Here is a 23,836-nt window from a genome sequence, read left to right on the forward strand (position 1 = left end):
GTTGTATATTGATGCAAGATCTTCAAGAACTAACTAAATATAAAACCCAAAAACAATAAAAACACATAAATGAAAAGAAAAAAAAGGCTATAAACATATAAATATTATATAAACTATTCCAAAAACTCGATGTATTTTTCTTCTGGTTTGATGTCGAGATTGGCTTGTTTCTTCAAATCCGCATAACTTAAAAACGATTTTGTCATGAGGTCGTTCATCTTCATTGGCATCTCAATTATGTAAACCCGAAACAGAATGGCAGGGCCACCTATCGCCGTTCACCACTACCACAACACTGACACCACCCATCCTGCTTGATTAAACCGAGAAATGCACTATCCTGCTTCAAATCCGCTCACCCATGACAGCACACAAAACTCTCAGTTTGCACCAAAACCTGGGAACCAAGTCACCAACTAAACTATTTAAAGGTTCCATGTTAACCCATTACATGACCCGCCCATGTTATCACCTATATAGAAGATTGGAGGCATAAAAACTAACCTTATCAGGTGCAAATTTCAATTTGCTTTTAGCCTAGTCAGCAAAGTTATCTTCATTTTGAGTCATTGTTAACCGACAGGGGTCGAGTAAACATGGCTTTGACACTTTCTAATTTGGCTAGCACCTAACATCTGAAACATGAGTACAAAATAATCAAAACAAAAATAAGGTTCCACATGTACAAATTCCCCTAAAATAATATTGTTCACATTAGAAAATAACTTACATAAAAAAGTATTTCTTAATTGTCTCTAGCAAGAACTTGACCCACAAACTTTGCAAATACTCAAGTATCAAAACTGCCCTTGTGTTAATTTGGTAACTTGCATTTTGAAATGCCCTATTAGTTTTAAAATCTACACCGTGTTTGTTATAAGATGCTATGCCTATGTCAATTTGCTATAACATCCTATTCCCAAAACTACCCTTGGATAACAAAAGCATATATATTTAAACTAAGACATTGAGATGATGAGATGAAATTGTTTCTTTGTTTCATATAAAGTTTTAACTTTGCTTTCAGAAACATGAAATTGAAAACAGTTAATAGGTGATAATAATAAAAATCATAATAATATTGTTAATTGTATTTAGTTAGGGTTTTAGCCCATTTGGTTAGATAGAGCCCATGGGCCTTTTATGGGCTGTTAGCTAGGGTTTAGTTGTGTATATATAGGTGTAGTGGCTTATGTATTAGACACACCTTCAAGTAATAAACATTACTTTCACTACAACCATCTTCTTTACATGGTATCAGAGCTACGGCTCTCGATCCAAACCCTAGCCGCGATCTGACCCGAACCTGAGTCTGACCAGCCGTCACCAGCAGCCTTCAGATCTGAAACAAGCTCCTGCCTTGTTGTTCTGTCCGAGCACTGTTCACGCGAGACTGTTCACCGGCACTGTTCATCGCCGGAAACACTGTTCACGCGCGGAAACACACTGTTCACTGCCGGGAAACTACTGTTCACTGACGAGCACTGTTCACGCGAAATCAATGTTCACCGGTACTGTTCATCGCCGGAAACACTGTTCACGCCGGAAAACACTGTTCACGCCGGAAAACACTGTTCACTGACGGGATTTCTGTTCACTACCGGGAAGTTACTGTTCGCTGCCGGGATTAACTGTTCACGACGAGTAACTGTTTACGCCGGAATCTGTTCCTGCCCTCCACCCGCACTTGTTACTATTCACAGTCAATTTTCAGTTTCGTGTATCACTATGGGCGAAAATACATACATGTATACATTTACTAAAGAGGAGCATGATCTTATTCAACGGTTTCTTACCTCCCAGTTGCTTCATCCTCAAACCAGCTCGGCACATTCAGGTAAACCTTCTAGCCTTGACTTATCATGGGTGATTGATTCTGGAGCCACACATCACATGACTGGGAATCGGGGTATTTTTTCTAGTCTTCAAAATGTTTCCCATGCACCAGTACGTCTTGCCGATGGATCTTCATGTCCCGTTCTCGGCATAGGATCCATCAGTAACTCGGAAAACCTAAAACTGTCTTCTATCCTATTTGTTCCTAAATTTCCTACCAGTCTTTGTTCAGTGAGTCAGATTACCAAACAAAACAACTGTTCTGTGACCTTTTACCCAACTCACTGCGTTTTTCATGAACTAGGAACAAATCGGGTAATTGGTACTGGTTTTGAATCAGGAGGTCTCTATCGTATATCCCCGTTTTCGCATCCTGTAGCAAACTTATGTGATTCCGCTGTCAGGGAGGCTCACTGTCGGTTAGGTCATCCCTCTACAGCAGTTCTGAGGCAAATGCGACCAGATTTACCACTTTCGTCTTTTAATTTTCATTGTGAGTCGTGTCAACTTGGTAAACATACCAGGCGTCCCTATCCCCCTAGGGTGCCCAATCGAGTCAGTTCTTGTTTTGAACCGTTGCATTCTGATGTATGGGGTCCTTGCCCTATCAAATCTACGTTGGGTTTTGAATATTTTATTACCTTTATTGATGACTATTCTCGCACTACTTGGGTTTATTTATTGAAATCTCGTAGTGAGGTATTTTCCATATTTCGAGAATTTAATGCTTATGTTCAAAACCAATTTAACACCACCATTAAAACTTTACGATCTGATAATGCTAAAGAATATTTTTCCACCGACTTTTCTTCATACTTAAAAACCAACGGCATTATTCATGAATCATCGTGTGCTTATACATCTCAACAAAATGGTGTGTCCGAACGCAAAAATCGTCACATATTGGATGTTTCTCGCACAATCATGATCCAATCACGTGTTCCTCATCGTTTTTGGGGAGATGCCGTTCTCACTGCCACATATCTGATTAACCGCATGCCCTCAACCGTTCTTCATGGTAAAACACCGTTTTCTATACTATTTCCCAACGATGATCCATTTCCTCTCGCACCTAAAGTATTTGGTTGCGTCGCCTATGTTCATGACCATAGTCCAAAAACCATCAAACTTGATCCTCGAGCCATTCGTTGTGTCTTTCTTGGTTACTCACGGGTTCAAAAAGGGTATCGATGCTATAGCCCATCACTTCACCGATACTTTACCAGTGCCGATGTCACTTTTCACGAGTCTCCTTACTTTCCCGAGTGTTCCACTCCTGTTTCTGACCCGTTTCCCGACCTCGATATACCCACATCTCCCTTCATCCCCACCATTCCTGTGTCAATTCCTTTTACCGATCCAATCTCTACTGATTCTGACCCACCGACAGAATCTCCGCCACTGCTTTTCACATATGCTAGGCGGGGTAGGGGTCAAACATCAGCGACTCTTGATTCACAACCTGGCCACGACCCCGAAATACCCTCCGATACTCCGCCTACATCTGAGCAATCCACACCTCTCACTACTACATCCTTACCCGATCCACCAACCTCTGACACACCTGTTTATGATCCTCCTGGTCCCCCACTTCCCGATATACCTATTTCCTTTCGCAAGGAACCCCGGACATGTACTCGTTACCCAATTCAGGACTATGTTGCCTACACCCACCTATCTCCTGAATCTCATGCGTACACCACTACCCTTGATTCCTACCCGATTCCCAAAAATGTGACGAGCGCTCTCGCTCACCCAGGATGGAGACAGGCTATGGAAGATGAAATCGGGGCTCTAAAGTCCAATCATACATGGGATCTTGAAACACTTCCTAAAGGGAAGCGTATTGTTGGTTGTCGTTGGGTGTTTACGGTTAAACTACACCCGGATGGCTCCCTACACCGCTTAAAGGCTCGGTTGGTTGCAAAAGGGTATTCTCAGGCATATGGCATTGATTACGATGAAACTTTCTCTCCGGTTGCTAAAATGCCATCTGTCCGTATTTGCATCGCTCTTGCTGCCATTAATCATTGGCCGCTCCACCAGCTTGATGTCAAGAACGCCTTTCTTAATGGTGTTCTTGAGGAGGAGGTATATATGGAGCAGCCCCAGGGTTCGTCGTTGAGGAGGAGGCCTCGAAAGTTTGTAGACTACGTCGTTCTCTATATGGTCTTAAACAGTCTCCCAGAGCATGGTTTGGTCGATTCTCTAGTGTTATGGGACAGTTTGGGATGACGCGGAGTGCCTACGATCACTCTGTCTTCTTTAGACACCAAAAAGGGAAGAGGATTATCGTAGTTGTTTATGTGGATGACATTATAATCACAGGTGATGACGAGGTCGGGATTTCCGAACTCAAGCAGTTTCTTCAGTCTCAGTTTCAGGTAAGCGACTTAGGTCGACTGAGGTATTTCCTTGGCATAGAAGTATCCCGCTCTCCACAAGGAATACTTCTCTCCCAACGAAAGTATGTTCTTGATATGTTAACTGAATGTGGCTTACTGGGTTGTAAACCTGTTGATACACCAATGCTTCCTACAAAGAAACTCCTCCCAAAGGAAGGAGATCCAATGAAAGATCCTGAGCGATACAGACGGCTGGTTGGTAAACTTAATTATTTAACCGTCACACGACCGGATATCTCCTTTATTGTCAGTGTTCTGAGCCAATTTATAGCTACACCATACACCGGTCACTGGGATGCTGCCCTTCGTGTCTTAAGATATCTTAAGACCTCACCTGGCTTGGGCATATTATACTCTGATCAGGGTCATTGTCGTGTAGGTGCCTTCACGGAAGAAGGAGATGGTCGAATATCAGGGTTCTCAGGTGCAGATTGGGCAGGTTGTCCAATTTCCCGACGATCTACCACCGGATATTGTGTGTTTGTTGGGGGAAACCTTGTATCATGGAAGAGTAAGAAGCAACACACGGTCTCCCGGTCGAGTGCCGAATCAGAATATAGAGCCATGGCAGATGTAACATCAGAGATGACATGGGTTCGTCGTCTTCTCAGAGAGCTCGGGGTTGTTTCTAATGACTTGATGAGGCTATACTGTGATAATCAGTCAGCTATTCACATAGCCAAGAATCAAGTATTTCATGAGAGGACAAAACATATTGAGGTCGACTGCCACCTTATCAGAGATCGGGTAGTAGGCACACAAATTGATCCTCCTTCCATTCAACCAGTTCATGTGAAGACAAATTTTCAGCTAGCAGACATTCTAACTAAACCGCTCCGGAAAGCTCAGATAGATTTTATTTGTAACAAGTTGGGCATGATTAACATCTATGCTCCAACTTGAGGAGGAGTGTTAATTGTATTTAGTTAGGGTTTTAGCCCATTTGGTCAGATAGAACCCATGGGCCTTTTATGGGCTGTTAGCTAGGGTTTAGTTGTGTATATATAGGTGTAGTGGCTTATGTATTAGACACACCTTCAAGTAATAAACATTACTTTCACTACAACCATCTTCTTTACAAATATTAATGATAATAATAATTGATTTAATGTTCTAGATATTTGCAGGCTCATGTAGACGAACTGGAGTATGAAGTCTAAAGACTAACGAAAGAGGATGTTAAACACAGAAGGCTTCATAAAGAGGTATCAACATATTGTTACTTATATGGTTATCAACATATTTATAATAATTTGTTTTTAAATACCATTCTTATACATGAATGTGGTTTAAGTTATCATCAGAAAACCATATATTTTTATTAAATGTGATAAAACATTAACATTAAAGTTTCATTCATATATATAATATTTATAGTAACAGGATACAACATTATATAACTAATCACAGTTTCACATGTCATCTTTATTTTAATAGACATGGAATCCAAACCCGAATTTGTTCCAAAATGTATATAACAAACTAACATCTCAGTAAAGTTAAAATTATACATACCCAAACCCTAACCCACTGACCCGCACAGTCCTAACCTACAGCCCGACATGTAACTCGTAACCTAATCAAACCTCAAAATCAAGCACCAAGTAGATAAAAAGGAAACTAACAAAACACTTGCAAACATAACAGAAAGCACAAAAAAACGCACCACAACATCAACAATCATAGATGACAACAGTGGCAAAGATGCAAACACAACAAAACAACAAAAAATAATATACATGTTAAAATAAATGAAAAATAAGCCTCTACAGTTGATGAAGTGCGATGCATAGTTTTATTCAATCTTTTCCAACATGATTCATCCAAAGTGTCCGCAAAAAAAATTATAAATGGTCATGACAGTTAAAAATAATTCATACATGTACCTAAATTGTATAATAGATGAGTGTGCAATAACTCTAAGCAGGCCCTGACATAAAATATATAAAGGTTTACTGCGTTTGTGATCAGTTTGACCATATCTATGAGCTCGACTATATGGTATATGAAAAGGAACTTAATGTATAATGAACCCAAACTTTTTAAAAAACACAGGAAGGTGATCAATTCACAATAAACACTAAACACTTGATAAGAACTCTTTATACCCAAACGTTTTAAAAACACATGAAGAATATTAAGTTCAACTTTGAAACTACGTACGATTGATAGAACTAAGAATATCATTCACAGCCCATATTTATATCCATATAAATGTAATAAAAAAATGGCTCACCAATATGATTCTGTAGGCCATCAAAAGGATACAACACATCCTTGACGCAAAGGAATGGCTATCAGATCCAAGAGGAAGAAAACGAAGAACCTTGACGGATTCTTGGAAACCATACAGAGGCAACTTAGACCCTAAATTCGGAATCAACATTTGAAAGACTATTCTACAATAATGGAATAAAAAAACTTCAAACAATATTAAAAAGGGGAGACAATTGATCGAACACTTGGTAGGCAACAACTTCTGATTCAAACTTTCGTCGATATTAACTGCCAACGTTGAATCAAAATGGTTTTTGAATCGAAACTACCATCATTAGAACTTTTCATCCAATGAACGTACGTGGTTGTTTTGAATCAATCCTTAACCATGGTTTACTACCTCCACTTGAATAGAAAAGACTCACTTGTATATTAATCGAATTGCAATAATAATAATAATAATAATAATAATAAGTATTATTTATCAAGGTCTGGTTATTGGGGATAAAAAGGAGGTGGTTGATGATAGTATTTGTGTTGTGGATGTGGATGATGAAATCTAAGATTCTGGATGAAGGAGGCAAAAGGGGAAGTGTGAAATTGAACTGATGCGGCAGAGGACCCATGAATGACCCGTCGAGGGTTTGTTTTGCGGTGACGATGAACGAACGATTGGTGGCAGATTGGGCAGATCGTGAAGGAAGAGGAAAGCGGATTGTTGAATGTTATAACCCGTTTTAGAAAACCGGGTCACGCCTAACCCATATGAGATCCATTATCCAAAAACGGGTTAAATCAATGAGAACGTTTCATTTAGAAATCAAGTAATCTGGTGGCTTTAAAAAGAATGAGGAGCGATGTGAGAGCGACACGTAGGATTTTATGGTAGGCAATTATATAGATAGTTATATATATATATATATATATATATATATATATATTCATTATCATCCTTTAACCACAAAGATTAGGCCCAAAACCAACATGAACGTCTTTCAACATGCATGCATTGTGTCAATCTATTTATCTATTGTCTGTTTTGTACATTTTCATATAAATTTATAAATTATAAATATATGATTTAAATAAATTCATTTATTTTCATGTTCATTTAGTGATTAGTTAATAAAATCTTTATTAACAATTTTGCACCAGTTTTATTGACAGCTATTCCCTCAACAATTTTGCATAACGTCACCAACTTTTACTTACCAAAAGTAATGTATTTGCGTGATAATAACTGTAAAAAATGATTTTTATGACACTTGATTATTGTATATTATTTCTTTATGATTAAAGTGACTTGAATATAATAAATGTTCATTGTTTTTATTTGGCACAACAAATTACGGAATAACACATGGTAGCATGTTGAATTACTTGTCATTATGACATTAAAATACCCATCTATACGGACGGGAGGTGTAAGGCTGGATGATACTCTTGAGTTGGACTTGACTATGAAAGTTATAAGCATGCTGACACAAATCAATTTGGTGGTAAAAATGAGCTACGCATTTAAAAACTCAAAAATGAAAAAGTTTGATGTGTTAAACAAAGAGGGTATGTTTGGTAAAATTATTTGATAACCGTTGGTCGGAAGCTGGTAGCTAGTGACTGGTATCTGTAGTTTTTAGATATATTTAAGTGTTTGGCAGAGTAGCTGAAACTTTTAATTTGACAATTTTAGAGCATTCCCAGCCTATTCCCTACCATACATCCATGTATATATATAATATAATTACACTAAAAATCAAAGTTTTTTTTTTATCAAAATAGGGTGAGAAAAAACATTATTTACCAAAATGAGTGATTTTAAAAGTATTTATCAAAATAGATATTTTTAATAAACTTTTATTTCTCACTCCTTATCTTATTGGGTTATTAAAATAACAAGATTTTATTTAAAAAAACTAAGAAATAGGTTTCTGATAAAATAATAATATGTTGTGGGTATTTTTTTAAAATCAAAATCATTTCAAATGTTTTTTTTTTTAATTTCTTTAATAAACGTGTACTGTAAATAAATTACCAAGTTAGTTTACGTTCAAAATTATATACAATTAATTAAATAAATATTATAATTACTTTTCTTAGATTTTGCATACAAGAAAGATATCAATATAAAACATTTTTATCTGTTTGTAAAAAAGTTTGAATACGGGGTTTATTATTAATTCTAATACATTGTTTTTATGATATATATATATATATATATATATATATATATATATATATATATATATATGATGAGTATCATTACAGAACTGTTAAATTATTTAAGAACTTGAAGAAACCCTTGAAAACTAACGTTTTTTATAAAAATAAATTTGTATGTTAATGTTCTTTGAGAGTAGTTTTATCATTTTTTATATCTATACCTACGATTACAATTTTGAAAATTAGTTTTTATACGTATCTATGTTTTGTTTTACACCTATGTAAATTTGATAGTACATAAATTTTACATATATGTAAACTTGTGATATATGTAATCAAAATTTTTTATATAAAATATGATAAAACTAATCTTAAATAATGTTAATAAATAAACAAAAATAAAACTGTGTTTGGTTGTTAAGGGTTCCTAAGAGTTCTTAACTTTTTTAAAGTTTTTAAATGATACCAACCTTATATATATATATATATATATATATATATATATATATTAAAATGCGTTGATTGTGAAAAATATAATTTTTTGTCACACCCCGACCAAAGGCGGCGGAACATGCCGAGGTGTAACGATTGCCCATATGCGCATGACACTATTTAAAGCGACAATATTTAACAAACTCATTTCATTTCACAACATCGAAAATGTCACATAACAATATTCATAAGTCGAATACAATATCATATCACAAAATGTAGCAAAACAAATATTGTTCATTGTTACTAATATCCTAAAGGTATTTGTGACGTTTTCTCCAAGCATCCAACATCAATCTAAATGCAAACCTGTAAGATTTCATAAAATAAAGTTTGTCAACACAAAGGTTGGTGAGCAATTCATAAGTTTGAGCAATAATAGTATATAGTAAGAAAAGCCACAAAACTAGTATACGACACAATAAATAAGAGCTATAAATTTGAATAAAATAGTTATCACTAACAAGTTAGCGACACCCAACTATAAGGGGATGCCAAATAGTTTAGGATTTTATAGTTATCGTTAATTGCATTACGTTAACGACACCTTGCCATGAGAGGTTGCCAAATGGTCTAGGATTTATAGTTCCACCATCCAAAAGCAATAAACACATAGGCAAATAAGCATAAAACACCAAATCGAGCAATTATTCAAGTAAAGTATACAACAACGTTTGTGGTTGCTATGGTCTAAAATATACTTATTATTATATTAATATCTTTTACACTTTTTAATACTTTGAGCTAGGTTTTTGCCAAATATTATTATCTTGTGGTTCGTATTTGAAGTTAAAGGTTTCAAGTGAAAATAATCTGACTAATAAAAGTTATATATTTTAAAATCAGTTCTATAAATATGCTATTTGTTATCTAATGAGCCACGCCATTGTTTCAGATTCTAAGTTGATTTTAATTTATTTAAACTAAAAAAGAAATTTATTATTTGGATTAAAATTCAACAGTTAAGAATTCAAAATGAAAAGAAATTGTCAATCTCGTGGGATTTATATTGCAAGACCTAATATCTTGAATTTTGTTTATTAAAAGCTAAACGAGCCATTAGTTTGGAACTGAAAGAAAAGAGAATTGTGGGCTAGATCAAGTTGTCATAGTTGATGGGCCTCCAGCTAGATGATATGGGCTATGAGGGAAAAGGAAGTCAGTTCAAGAAAAAATTAATAAAACCTACGCTGCTACGCAAAGAGTAAAAAGTAAAGGAGAGGAGGGGAACGCAATTTTAAAGCAGCAGAAGGTTTTTCTTGGGAATTATCAACTATTTAAAGTGTCGACAAAAGCTGTTAGAAAGGGAGCTATTGGTTAGATTAGAGATTGTTTGGGTTCAACATCTATTCAACCAAGCATCATCACTATTCGGTTTGAATTTATTATTTTAATTATGAGCTTGGTTGTTGAACTTAATTATTTTGGTTTCTTTGATTTTAAGACGTTAGGCTAAATTTATTACTGCCTAGGCTTGTGATGAACCTTTGTTGAAGTTTAATTTTATTTGGAGTTTGCTTTTCGTTATGGGTTTATGAATTAGTACAAAGTTTAATATTATTTATTCGATGTATATGGGTACTTGGTTTTATTCGATGAGTTTTATTGTTTCACAGTTTCCTTGGTGATTGTCAGTCATATAATAGGATTCTGTTATGTCATTTACTGTGTGTTCTTGACTAGTTTGTGATTGATTTATAATAAGATCATAGAAACAATATTATTAATTAAATAAATAAAAGTGCATTGCTAATCTAAAAAGCTGTAAGGTGATAGATTATTTGATAGGTCGTTGTTGATTAAGATTGCTAGACTTAGTTCTTCATAAGGAGTACGTCTAGGTTTGATTTTTCAACTTTGTCTATTGAGTCGAATATATTTATTAAACCACCTTTGATTTCCGCGCTGTAAGGTAGGTTGTCGTTTAAAGGTACTCGTTCATAATTAATTAGATAAATGTAAGGAAGTCTAATATTAAAATCGGTGTTTTTAAGAACTTAATAGAAATCCATAGGTGTCTTCTTGAAGGGTCAGGGGTCTTGTTCGGGTTTTCTTTTAAGTGATTATTTTATGATCTCAATTCCATAACAAGCATTTTCCTAATAATTGATAACTGAAACTTTGGGGATTCTAGCCTAGATGGTTTTTCATCGTCATCTGATTTAAATCAATTAAAATTGTCTTTTGTTTATTTTTCTTATTTTTAATTTATTAGTTTAATATTTAATTATTTTAAACCCCCCTTTAATAATATAAAATAAATAGTTGTGTCAGTTAGTTGAGTCTAATTAGTTAATTTACGTAATCTAAAGGGTCTGTGGGTTCGATATCCGGACTTACTAAATTGTACTAGAGTCAATCGGTACATTTGCCGGTTAATAGTTTTAGTTAAGTTTACGAGTCTAGAATTTATTACTTAGTGTCTAGATTAGCGTGGTTTTATTTGACTACTTTTAGCACATCAGTGGTTTAAAACCCAAGTATAAAACATTTAGTTTAGATAAGATGAAATGTCACCCCCAAAACAAAAGATAAAAAACGGGGTATGAAGTTACTCACGCTCAAGTAATAAACTTGAAAGATTGATTATTTGGAGATGTAAGGCCCCGTTACCGGTGCCCTACATATGGTGTTGGATTTACTCATAAACACAGTTCTAAATATCAGAGTTAATTAAAATTTTCGCGGAATAACATAAAACATCAACAGTCATTACAAACATTCATAACTTGTCTTTAAAACATAACTTAAACATGTCTTTTAGTTCAAAACATTAACAAATAGATCTTCAGATGCCAGCTTCTTTATTCTTCCGCCATGTGTCCCCGCTCAAGCCAGCTGTCTCATTCTACTCACCTGCGTGCATACTAAAAGTCAGCTACGCTGAGTGAGTTCTAGTTAATCATACATCATACAATACATATACTTACCTTCAGTTATGCGTTCGAAGATACATAATAATTACTTACTAACTCACTTCCATTACATAATTTCATACATACATTCATACTTTATTGCTTTCATACTATATGTCCATTCTATCTCAGATATTATTAGGGTCTGATCCCTTTCTTTTCTATCTCAGATGTTATTAGGGTCTGCTCCCTCTTCCCGTGGTCTATCTCAGATATTATTAGGGTCTGATCCCTTTCTTGTCTATCTCAGATATTATTAGGGTCTGATCCCTTTCTTGTCTATCTCAGATATTATTAGGGTCTGATCCCTCTTTACTTTTCTATCTCAGATATTATTAAGGTCTGATCCCTTTCTTCTCTATCTCAGATATTATTAGGGTCTGATCCCTTACTTCATCTCCGTACCTTTTATCTTTACATACTCGTAACATACATATACATTCTTTACTCATTAAAAGATATTCATATGTTATACATATATCTATCATACACATTCATATATCATATACATACCTCCCTTGTCAATACGTGCAATATTCGAAGATCGTTCACGTACCGACAAGCTTTCGTTCACATTCAACATATACATACATGAATAACATATAAATCATACATGGCATACACTTACCATTTAAGGTAAGTGTATTAACTATCACATCGAGTATGCACACAGCCCCGAAAACATAACAAAGAAGTGGGGCTAGAAACTCACCTGAATGCGGTTATGTTCACCGTTAATGGTAATCCCTTTCTTGAGCTTAACAATTACACGTATCAATTAACTATCACTACTCATATCGTTTTTCTAGTCTTAATTATTACCCACCACAAACGGGGGTCCGGGGGCAGCGCCCCTGGTAGCGGGGTTCTAGGGGCGGCAGCCCCTAGCAGGTCCAAGGGGTAGAGACCCTAGCTGGGGTCGAGCTGTCTTAACACATTTTTCATTAGGATTTTAATTCATTATTTAATTCGCTATTTGCTTCGCCATAACGAATTAAGCCTAATTCATTAGCTAATTCGTTACTTTCATAATCTAGTTCGTTAACTGATTCGTTATCTAATCATCATCTGATCCATCCTTTGATTCGTTAACTTATCATAACGAATTGGGTAAATAACGAATCACCTGATTCGTTATCTTTTCATAGCGAACTGGCGGGTCACGAATCACTTGATTCGTTATCTGAGCATAACATAGTTCGTTATTTGAACATAGCGAATGGGGTAAATAACGAATCACTTGATTCGTTATCGTATTTTAACAAATGGTGAACTAATTCGTTATCTAATCATAACGAATTGCATCAATCTTATCAGACTTTGACTCCTGGTCAAAGTCAAAATCGTCAAGAACAGCAAATAGTCAACAGAAACGGATTTTTGCAATTAAATCCTCAATTCTTCACAAAACAACACGATTTTGGTATCCATGAACTCGTAATCACATAGCCTACAAACCTTAACCCTCAAATCGGCCAAACATCAATGTTTAAGGGGTGCGATTTAGGCATATAGGTTATGGGTCTTCACACTAACAATTAACCTATCAAACTATGATCAATTTCAGTAAGTTTAGCTTTGTTGGATTCGTTTTTACCAAACTAACACAGATCTATGATTTCTAAACGATTCCGAACCTATATGAACAAGTTCTTGATATAAACGTACCTTAAACGAGTCGAACTACGAACACGAGCTGGTCTTCGAAGTAGGTTTGATTCGTCACAACGTTCTAGCACCAAAATCTTGGGTTTTCAACTTCAGATCTAGGCTCGGGTTAAAGGATGGTCTTGTGTGTGTTTTTGATGGTGTAGGCTAGGTGTAGAGAATGGATAAAAATGGAAAGGTTTAGGGTTTAAAGGGTATTTATACTCCCTAAGCCCATGGACCTAAGGCCCATTCCATTTCTTATTCCATCTTCTAAAGTCCAAGCCCAACCGAGTACAGTTTATTATCTAAACCGATAAACGACACAATATTAAATAAACGAAATTTATTTTATTATTATAACCAAAAGTAGGATGTTACAGGAGATTTGCCGGAACGACGAGTTTAACGTATAAAGCCTAAATAAAAGAAAGTCTTGGATTTAGAAAGGTTTTCTTGAAGATATTTAAATAAAATAATTGTTGCAAAAAGTAAGCAAGTAAAGTTCAAGATTTATAATGTAAGTATTTAAGAATTTATAATAATAACCCTTTAAAAATGTAAGTTTGCTCCTAACCGGGTTAAAGTATCTAACCTTAATATTTACTTAACCTATGTTAAGTAATAGGGTGAGAAAATGCTAAATGCAAGTTCCTTTGGGACAAAGATTGTGACATTCGTCAAATTTGAGTCTAGATTTATATTCGTTTTGTAAAGTTTCATATTGTAAACCCGACTCAATATTTTTAGAACCTTATTTAATTATTGTAGAATATTATTATATACCTCGACCATATATATCGATGTTTGTTATAATATAGTGTTGTTAAGAAAAACATAAGGGGTTTAAAATGATTTTCGTAAACTCGTTATAAGCTCTGGAAACCTTTAAACTCATTTTAAACCATAACTGAAACTTGGAGGGCCATTCGATAAATATGTAAAATACATATAAATAGAAAAATACCTAACCCTAATCATATTATACCAACCTTAGCCACCCATCTTCTTCCTCTCTTGTTTCCAGCCGCCGCCGCCACAGCCACCCCTGCCGGCCACCACCTCCGACGCACAAACCTCAGCCACCCTCCTCCTCCTTCTCCTGCTCCGACGAGCTCCTGCTCCGACAAGCTCCTGCTCCGGCGAGACCTTGCCTAGGCAGCCCATTCACAATTCCAGATGGGATGCCCCCCCCCCTCTCTCTCTCTCTCTCTCTCGTCGCTGTCTTTCGTCTCCAGCAGTTTCGACTCGGATTTTTCCCGGTGCAGAGCCACAAGAATATAAACATCTAAAAGGTAAAGTAATATTAGGCTTTGGTGTTATTAGTTTTTATGTTTATCGATTATAAGATTTAAATCGTTGGTAATCGGTTTTATTTATCGATTATAATCTTTGAAACGAGTTGGATGAGTATGGAGTTGGTTTGAATTGGGGAAAAGATGAACACCCGGGAAATGAATATATTAATTTTTCGTTTAATTAACATATGTTATCATGGTTCGTTTGATTTGTACGTTAGTTGTTGAACTAGAGGTCACGAGGTCGAGTCTCATACTAGACCGGTGTTAGTATTATTTTTATACTTAACAAATCTCGATTACTATTAATACTAATATTATTACGCAAAAATTATTATTAGTATGTTAAACTTACTATTATTTGTATCCATTATAAATATTATTATTTTTATCATTATAATTATAAATATTAAAGTTGTTATTATTATTAATAAAGATCATATTATTATTATTTAGTAAAATCATATTTTTATCCATAATTATTAGCAATAATATTACTATATTTATTTGGTGAACTCGTTTAGAAATCGAGCCAACATCGAGTATGGTATCATTATTTACGATCAATATTATTTATTATTATTATTATTATTATTATTATTATTATTATCAACAACATTTCCATTTATTCTAAGATCGTTATTCTTTAACAATTATTATTAGTATTATACTATATTAGTATTATTAATAATAATTATCGTTATTATTATCATCATCATTATCTTATATATATATATATATATATATATATAACAATCTTTTAGAATTATTATTACCATTACTATCTTATCATTAATAATATTATTATAAACTTTATTATCAATTCAATTTTATGAAAACCGAACTCTTGATTTAAAACCCGTTTTGTTTCTATTTAATATTGGTTTAGTTATTTAAAAGCTCAATATAATAATATTATTTTTATTTTAATTATCAATTAAGTACGAGTCCCTAATTGTTAACAAACTAACAGGTAACCCGATTAACAACCGAACCGTCTCATTCAATGCTTCAAATGTAGTTTCAACTAAAGTTCAAGTTCATTAATATATTTTAATTATCCGTTTTTAATTAGCTTTCAAGTCGGATTCATTCGTTTCGTTCACAAGCTTTCTATATGTCGATCATTTTTTATTTACCGATTCGTCAATCGAGGTGAGTACTTTCATACCCCTTTTTCCATCTTCCGTTTTGAGGTGACATTTCATACTTATCAAACTAAATGCTTTATTTACTTGAATCTTTAAACCCACAAACGTGATTGTATACTTTACTTAAATAAATGCTCGATTTGGTGTTATATGCTTACATGCTTAAATGTTTATTGCTTTGCGGGTAGCCACACTTGAATGCTAAACTTTGAATGCTAAGGCAGGTTGGCCTCACAAAAGCCGATCTATTTGGTATCCCCTTATAGACGGTATCGTGATCCGAATCGAAATCCCGAATCCATTTGGTATTCTCTTATGGAGGGTGTCGTTAATGTATTCTTATTAACGATAACTATTTAGCATGAGGCGGGTAGCCTCATGGACACTATGATCCGAGTATACTTGGTTGTTACCATTTAGAAAGGGTCCGAACTATTTATCTTTTGCATATCTAAATTGTTGCTATTATTTATTGTTTTGTGTACAAATTTTGTGGCTTTTTATTACTATATACTTATATGCTCAAACTTATGAATTGCTCACCAACCTTTGTGTTGACAAACTTTATTTTATGAAATATTACAGGTTTGGCTTTTTTGACTCGAGGACTTGACGAAAACGTTACAAAGACTATTAGGATATTAGTAAAACGAATAGTATAATTGCTACTTGTATTCAACTTGTTTGTGTGGACGAGATGTGTTGTTTATTGATTTGTTGAAATAAAATGAGTTGAATAAATATTGTCAGAACCATGCTGGCCGATGCTAAACTTCCTGTGGTGTTCTGGGCTGAAGCTGTTGCAACAGCCTGTTATATCCTTAATCGAGTTTTAACTGTTAAAAGATTGAATAAAACATGTTATGAACTTATGCATGGTAGAAAGCCTAACTTGAATGGTCTCGAACCATTCGGGTCCCCGTGTTCGATATTAAAGACGAACTCAAAATTTGGTGAGAAAGCCGACGAAGGTATTTTAGTCGGATATGTTGTTGGGATACCCAACAGACGAGTCTTTAATCTATCGACCAGCAAGGTTGAGGTGGTGTGTAACACTGACATCACAAGTTACAAACCACCAAAACCAAGCACGGGACCCGCTGAGGCTTTCGACTATGATAAGCTTTTTAAATCTTTTAATATGCCTTACTTGGATTGTGCAGAAGTTGATGAGAAAATTGCTACGCAGATTCTTTATGATGAGGAAGAAAATTTTGTGCAACGACCGCAGTATGACGAAGGTCAACCTTCCTCGTCAAGTGCTGTTGATACCCCAGCTGCCTCTACAGAAGACGAATTTTTCAATCCTTTTCACTCTCAACAACAATTGCCCATTGATGAACTATCTTCGAACCTGGAAGACAATCTGCAGTCAGTTCGGTTCCGACTACTGGGGTTCACAAAAATCATCCTTTGGAGAACGTGATAGGTGATCTGTCCGACGGTGTACAAACAAGACGAAGCTTGAATGAGCACACTTCTGTTTACACAAGCATTAAAGAAACAGGCATAATTAACGAATGCTTGTACACCTGCTTCATCAGCCAGATTGAACCAAAGAACTATCAAATGGCTCTAAAGGACAGCTCGTGGGTCGAAGCCATGCAAGAAGAGTTAGCCCAGTTCGAGAAGATGGAGGTATGGAAATTGGTTGCAAAACCGAAGAATGTATATGCGATTGGCACCAAATGGGTTTTCAAATGCAAGAGAGATGAAAATGGAATAATCATTAGGAACAAGGCGAGGCTGGTTGTAAAAGGTTTTAATCAGCAAGAAGGGATCAACTACAATGAAGTGTTTGCTTCTGTGGCAAGATTGGAAGCGATTCTACTGTTTTTGGCATTTGCTGCACACAATGAGATGAAGGTGTTCCAGTTAGATGTAAAAAGTGCGTTTCTTAATGGTAAAGTCGATGAGGTTGTGTACGTTGAGCAGCCTCCAGGTTTTCCTGACCCAGATTTTCCCGATCACGTGTTCAAGCTAAGTAAAGCTCTTTATGGACTGCATCAGGCCCCTCGTGCCTGGTATGCAACTTTATCTGATTACTTGCTTGAGAATGGGTTTGAAAGAGGAAAGATCGACAGCACACTGTTTGTCAAGAGAAAAGGGGGAGATTTTCTTTTGGTTCAAGTCTACGTGGACGACATCATCTTTGCTGCATCAAAAGTCGCCATGTGTCAGGATTTTGAAGAAGTCATGAAAAAGAGGTTTGAAATGAGTGCTATGGGTGAACTAACTTTCTTTTTAGGATTGCAGGTTGATCAGAAGAAAGATGGGATGTTCATCCATCAGACTAAATATGTCCAAGACGTTCTCAAACGCTTCAAGATGGAGGACAGCACTCCATTTGATACTCCAGTTTGTGTCAACCACAAACTGGTTGCTGATTCAGACAATGATGCAGACGTGGACCCCACCCAATATCGGGCAATCATAGGTTCTTTAATGTATTTAACTGCGTCTAGACCTGATATTATGTTTGCAGTTTGTCTCTGTGCTCATTTTCAGGCAAACCCAAAGGAATCTCAAATGAAGGGAGTCAAGAGGATATTGCGGTATCTTAAGGGCAAGCCTAAGCTGGGATTGTGGTACACGAAAGGGGGAGACTTGGAGTTGGTCGCTTACACGGATTCTGACTATGGAGGGTGCAATCAGAATCGGAAGTCAACAACAGGGGGATGCTAGTTTCTTGGAGGCAGATTAGTGTCATGGCAGTGCAAGAAGCAGACCTCAGTTGCTATCTCTACCTGTGAAGCAGAGTACATGGTAGCATCGAACTGCTGCTCCCTGATTCTTTGGATACAACAGCAATTGCGCGATTACGGTCTGAATTTCACTCATACTTCTATCTGTATAGATAACACTGCTGCTATCTCAGTAACTAACAATCCCGTAAAGCATAGCAAAACTAAACACATTGACATTCGTCATCATTTTATACGGGATTGTGCTGAGAAGAAATTGATAGTGCTCGAAAAGGTTGATTCGTTAAATAATTTCGCTGATTTGTTTACTAAAGCGTTTGACAGAACTCGTTTTCAAAACCTTGTTGAGCTTAATGGGATGATCAATCCCGAGTAACTGTATTTTTAGTTTTTACTTAAAAAAAACGTCACTATCGCTTAGAATTATGTCGGTTGCTTCAGTTTGAAGGACATATCTTCGGATATGTTTGGTCCTCACTTCTACCAGTAGATTATGAGGATAGCCATTAACCAGATGACTGAAAGTGACCGGGGCGGTTTATGATGTGTTTTATTCATTCGCTGAAAATTAGTCGTTCATACTTAGTTAAAAGGACGCATATTTGTATGTGGTCGGTCCAGCTGATCCATTGGATCTTCAGGATAGCCGTTTACCTGATTACTTGACTTGAACGGGGTGATAGAATTTAAATTTTTTTTTAAGGGAGATGATATAATTCTTCAAGTCTATTACTTCGTAAGAAGTTTCTTTACTATGCTTAAAAGAAAATTGATCCAACCTTGGAAAGTGATAGACAAACTAATTATGTGTGCTTAACTAGTGAAGTTATTAGGCCTAAAAGACTTTAGAACAGTCATTGTATGTTATGGTAGATTTTTATGGTGCGTAAACGTAGAAGTGATACTAACTTAATCTCCTCGATTTTAAGTGGAAACTCATTAAGAGTTGTGCATGTCTCCATATATATCATTCCGAATGATAGGCAGAAAAGCGATTACCCGGTCATACACGAGCCCGTGAGTGTTCTGATTCCCGTGAAGATAGTATGTCAAGTAACTGCAGTGATCCTGATTCGGGACTTGCAGTCGTCTACTGCTTGAAGCCGTGTAACTATTATTATTAAAAAAAAAAATTATGAGTGTTAAGCCTTCTAAAGCTTATAATATTATACTTATCATCAATCAAGAGACAAGAAAGAGAACGGGAAGAAGAGTCTAAAGATCGAAGTGTACTTATTGTTTAATCAGACACTACGGGTCGAGGTCAAATCGGGGTGACTTGGGGAAAGCCAAATACGCTTTGAGAATAGATAGGAGACATCACAATCTCTGATGTGTTGCCCATTTAAGTTTTGAGCTTAATTGAACCTAATCCGTATCACAAAAGCGATGAAAACCATACTAAGTTTGTTCACCTGCTTACAACCTGTTTCTTTATGTCATAATACAGCTGAACATGGATCTAAGTGACAGTTACTTAATTAGTATGATTCCTGTTCGGATCTTTTCTAAAACATGGTAGTCCCCGTAAAGATTGAAATTTGATCCCGTGTACTTTATTTCTAAATTTTATTTTACATATGTCGTTTTATGTTTTAATACCTGGTTACTTGGTCTTTGATCGTAACATTTAACTCTTTAAAGGATGTTTTAAAAGTTAATTGCATAAAGCTCTAATTTATAAGGGTTTGTTGTGTAAATGTTATTTCTAAGCGAAGTTGTCTTAAAAGGTTTTAACTAGCGAAGTTATGAAACAGGCGAAGTTAAGGGGGTAAGCGAAGTTACCCTAACTTCGCCTGTGTAATTTAAACAGTATATATAGAAGACTTAGGGTCAAACTCTTTTCACTTTTCTTTAACCCGGCGAACTTATTTCTTATCAACCTCGGCGAACTTAACTACACAAATCAAACCTCGTTATTATTCATTTTCGATCCGTATTAAAGGTGTGTAGGGTCGATATTACGCTTAATTCAAGTCGATCATGTTAATCAGAGGCCGTTTTGGTCCGATTCGTGACCCCGTTCAAGCAAACCCTTTCAACACCCACTTTTAAACTCGTTTTTACGTGGTCGTAACCAACTTGATAGTCTTGTTCTCCATAAAAACATGTTTCATTGAGACCACAATCATCAAATTATTCAAACGACGTCTCGTCAGAGTGTCTAAGCCTTTGCTGTTTCAGTTCAGGCGAAGTTATGGTTTAGGCGAAGTTGTTCTCAACTTCGCCTTAGGCATAACTTCGCCTGATTCTTTAAATTGTTTTACAAAACTGGAGCGAAGTTGTTCGAGGGCGAAGTTATGGTTAGGCGAAGTTATAACTTCGCCTATCCTATATATTATCTGTTATCAGGCGAAGTTAAAGTAAAGGCGAAGTTATTTACAACTTCGCCCTTCCCTTAAGTTCACCTACACAGAATCAATCATAACTTCGCTCATGGTAACAGGCGAAGTTGTGATCTGCTTTGACGTTTCTCTAACTTAGACCGTTTGTGGTGCAGATATGGCTGCTGTAGCAGGAGCCGGCGGTGATGGTGGTGACGATGGAGGAGATAACAATCGTCAGTTTTTCCCGGGGCATAATATGTACATCACACTAGACCCGGATGCGAGCAGTGTTGATGATTATTGCGAGATCATCACTTTTCTTATCCGCTCGCGTATCTTCCACGCTATTACTACAACTCTGCCGATCTCTTTACCAAACATAGAAGATTTCTAGCAAACGGTTGAGTATGATTGCAGAGTTGAGCCCCCAGTTATGCGTGCAACGGTTAACAATCAGGAAGTGCAGTTCTCGTCAGAACAGATACGGGTTGCTTTGCAGTTTGGGGATGAAACGAGAGATGATCCTACAGACTTCATGGCTCCATTCAGAGATGGTGCTTTTTTAAGAATGGGCTATTCTGGTCCATTGGGGGATACTCAGAGACGCAAGGGATTTTTTTTAGATCAATGGCGCTTTCTCATGCACGTGATGATCGTGTGTATGTCAGGTAGAAAGGCTGGTACGGATGGAATGGGTGCGACGATGCAGTCGGCAATGACAGCACTGACTTACAACAAGCGTTATAGCTTCAGTCAGATGGTGTTCTATGAGATAGACCGTCAAAGACGAGCGGTGGCGCGTGAGAGATTCTTGATGTATCCAAGATTCCTTCAAATGATCTTGAATCACGTGGCTCCCACGTTACCTCAGCACCGTCCGATTCGATATGTGGAGAGTGTCAGCAAGAGGATCTTCGCCCAATGTAGATCGTCAAGTGCCAGAAGTAAACCAGAGCTCCGTCCTCGACATACTCCGTTATTTGGGTACTTGATCAACCCGGAGTATGTTGCAGGTCATGGGGACGAGTTTCGGGATCCGGCACCGCAACAGGCTGGAGTACCTCAACCACCACCTGTGATACAGCAATCTATGCCTGCTGCTCCTGTTGTGGCGCCGGAAGAAAACGTTGACCTTGAAGCTGCTTTTGGCGGCCAAGGATTTTTCGATATGGAACATGTTGATCCAGAGGAAGTGGTACATGTCTCGTCTGCACAGGTTTCAAGTGTGGATGTGTCGATGGCAGCTACGACTGTGGCTGATTCTGAAAGAACTGACTCTGACTCCTCAAACGATGATGTTGATGAAGCAAGACAAATTATGATTACTCAAGAAAGGATTCACGGAAAGAGAAAGAGAGACATAGATGATAGTGAATCAGATTTTGAGGAGGATTTACAACGGTTGGTTCGTCGAGCGAGAAGGGCAAGAACGGGTGAAGGATCGGGAGCTGGTGAGAGCTCGAGGGTGGTTTGTTTTTCTCCACCCGCACTATCTGGTATGACTATGGTCCCTACATCGTTGACAGTTACAGAACCGATCACCTCGGGTGTTCCCGTGTTGGCTACCTCATCCTCCTTTGGCATACCATCCACTACATTTCAGCTCTCGGCGCCAGAGATTGTGACCTTGCCACCTCCAACTCTTACTCCATCGGAGGTCGTTGCAAGATTTGTTGAATCGACACTGGTTGCCACTGCAGGGTTGTCTGTTACGATACCACCTGCGGTTACTTTTACGCCTGTTTCTGATGTGCCGGTTACCTTGGGAATCCCTCCTCCATACGCTCAAGACATTTCACATATGAGGTTTGATTTTGATGCAACCTTATCCGACTCGGAAAGAATAGCAGCTCTTGAAAGGGTCGTGGCAGAACAGTCAAGAGTAAATCTGATCCAGACTCACGCTATTCAGCGCCTCGTTGCAGAGAATCAGATTCAGTCGTCCCTCCTGATTGAGCACGGTAAAATTTTCGATGCCTTGAAACAGTTCTTGGCATCCCAGGGGGAGACGAGCTTTAAGGGTGACGAGCTGAGGACGAAGAAGAGAAACGATCGAGACGATGATCCCAATGCATCGAAAGATGCTGGTGGAGAGTTGCCATGAACTGAACAAGCTCTTGGGACTTCCACAACTCAGGGGGAGTCAACTGGTGCAACTGGCGGATCGGGGGGTGATGACGTGGTGGTAGTGGATGCTGAGGAGGTGTTGGATGATGATGTTGAAGGTGATGATGATGTGTTACCGTTGGAAGAGATCGAGAAGATAGGGGCTGAGATTGTGATTGACAATGAAGTCGAAGAGGGAGAGATTGTGGAGGATAATATTGAGCATGAAATTACGGCAGTTGAAAAGTCAGATTTGGGTCAAGATACGGAATGTGATGAGACTGAATGGGAAGAGCAGCCAAGATGGAAAGAAGGCTACTCTCAGTGGTTCGTAAAGACTAAGAAACCGGCGGTCCCTACTATGTTCAAGAAAAGTTACAACATCAAAGGGTATGCTGAATCGAAAAAGGGGATTATTTGCTGGTTATATGATGAGCAGTTGAGGCTCTTTGTGATTAAACGTTATGATGGGGTTCAGTATTTCAAGAGATTGTTGAGGTCATTGAATACTTTGCCTGAGTGTGAGTGAAGGACTTAGCCAAGTTGGGGTTGATAAACAGGAGTGATGATAACATGG

Source organism: Bidens hawaiensis, unplaced genomic scaffold (genome assembly GCF_021521415.1).
Source record: "Bidens hawaiensis isolate Kalapana, Puna unplaced genomic scaffold, B.hawaiensis_p1.1 tig00045662_1, whole genome shotgun sequence".
NCBI classification, from domain to species: domain Eukaryota; kingdom Viridiplantae; phylum Streptophyta; class Magnoliopsida; order Asterales; family Asteraceae; genus Bidens; species Bidens hawaiensis.